Below are 2,015 nucleotides of genomic sequence, written 5' to 3' on the forward strand. Positions count from 1 at the left end.
AGAGAGAGAGAGAGAGAGAGAGAGAGGTGTATGGGCATGTGTGTACCACAGTGAACTTTGTAAAGTCAGTTTCCTTCCAGGTTTACCTGGTTTACAAAGATCAAGCTCAGTTTATAAGCCATGCTTAGAAACTGCTTTGCCAATTGTACCATCTCACTGGCTCTAATCAAAGTTGGCCTTGAACTTGCTGCAACCCTCCTGCCTCTGTCTCCCAACGCTGAGAGTACAGATGTAAACTACCACACACTGGCCCAGTGTTTGGTGGTTTCAACAACAGAATCATGTGGACTGCACACCCCCCATCCAACATCCTGCTTTGGTGAACTTCATAGCACCGAATTCTGGCCTTCAGTACTTGTCAACAGCTTGGCTGGAGCCAAGCACAAAATGCAAAGTCCTCTCTGTAGGTGGCCTCCCTAGGCTGACCAACCATTTTCCTGTTAGGAAAATGCCTCCTTCCAGGGTGTAAGGTTGTATGTGAAGTGCATACAACCTAAAAGTAAAGAAAACTGACCGATGCAAATGGTATTTTGCAGGGAGAGAGGCAGCAACCTAGAGGCCCAGCTGTCCAACCTGCAGAGGTAGGCCTGCACAACAGTTTCCATGGAAGCTGGGGGTCAGCTGTTTGAGTGACTCAAAAATACTCGCCCCAAAACACACTTGACTTTGGCTTCTCTAGGAATGCATTGCTCAACGAGGCCTTGCCCAAGGCTGTGTTCCGCTCTTCCTGGGCGTATTCCCCGAAGAATCACCAAGTTTTATTCAGTTCTCACAAGCAAAGGAAGCTTGGAGGCAGTCTCTAATGAAGCAACTGTGAGGCTCTGTGTGAGGACAGGCAAAGGGCTAATACCTGAGAGATCATGGGCTCTCACTGGCCTGCACAATACAACCAGCCTGTATCTATTGTTTAATGTAGACAGTTAAGACTTGGCTGTGGGGCTGGCGAGATAGCTCAGCGGGTAAGAGCACTGACTGTTCTTCCGAAGGTCCTGAGTTCGGATCCCAGCAACCACATGGTGGCTCACAACCACCTGTAATGAGATCTGATGCCCTCTTCTGGTGTGTCTGAGGGCAGGCAGCTACAGCGAATTACACCCCTACAGCGAGTGGGGCTGGCAGAGGTGCTGAGTCCAATTCCCAGCAGCCACACACATGATAGCTTACGGCCATCTGTACAGCTACAGTGTACTCATACACATAAAATAAATAAAATAAACCTTTAAAAAAAAAAAAGACTTGGCGTGTGTGAGAAAGACTGCACAGAGGTACCCTTGAGTCTTTCACACGCCAAGTCTTAATTGTCTACATTAGACAATAGGTACAGGCTTCAGGGGAAGCCATCCTCTGTCAAGACCACAGAAAAGTCCTCATCTGGACTATCCAGCAACTAGGCAAGGCTGGACACCAACCGCTCTGTGAACATCAGCATAGTGGCCACATGCTGGAGTTGGCAGATCACACCTGTGCATGGGGCCGCAGGGCTGCCTATACTTTATACATTGAGTGAGTGCTGAAATTGTGTCCTCCTTGAGCTGGCTCAACAGCTAAGAGCTCAATACTGTGTCTGTCAAAGAGGTCTGCAGTAAAACTCCACGAACAGCAAAGCATGCGCAGGATTTGCAGTTGAGCTGGGGGTTCAAAGATGGGTGAGTGTAGTGCTAAAAGGTTTCAGGGAGGGGGGATGCTCCCTCCCACCAGAATGGCCACAGTGCCACACCTCACTTTGATCTGGAGCCCATTGATAAGAAGTGAGGAAGCTGTGCTGCTGGGGTGTGGGGCATAAAGGATGGGGAGGCACTGAGCTCTGTTGGTGGGAGGAGGGCATGAGGGTGGAGGACTTGGCTCAGTTGGTGGGAGGAGGGTATGAGGGGGGAGGACTTGGCTCAGTTGGTGGGAGGAGGGTATGAGGGGGGAGGACTTGGCTCAGTTGGTGGAATGAAGGCATAGGGGAGGAGGACTTGGCTCAGTTGGTGGGAGGAGGGTTTGAGTGAGGAGGACTTTGCTCAGTTGGTGGG

General features: G+C 50.4%; 1 protein-coding gene across 1 annotated transcript in view; it reads right to left on the reverse strand.

Moving 5' to 3' along the window:
- The window catches only part of Decr2 (2,4-dienoyl-CoA reductase 2), a 13,968-nt gene that overhangs the window by 495 nt on the left and 11,458 nt on the right, over positions 1–2,015 (reverse strand). The gene's annotated exons all lie outside the window — the stretch shown is intronic.

Source organism: Mastomys coucha, unplaced genomic scaffold (assembly GCF_008632895.1).
Source record: "Mastomys coucha isolate ucsf_1 unplaced genomic scaffold, UCSF_Mcou_1 pScaffold5, whole genome shotgun sequence".
Lineage (NCBI taxonomy): Eukaryota > Metazoa > Chordata > Mammalia > Rodentia > Muridae > Mastomys > Mastomys coucha.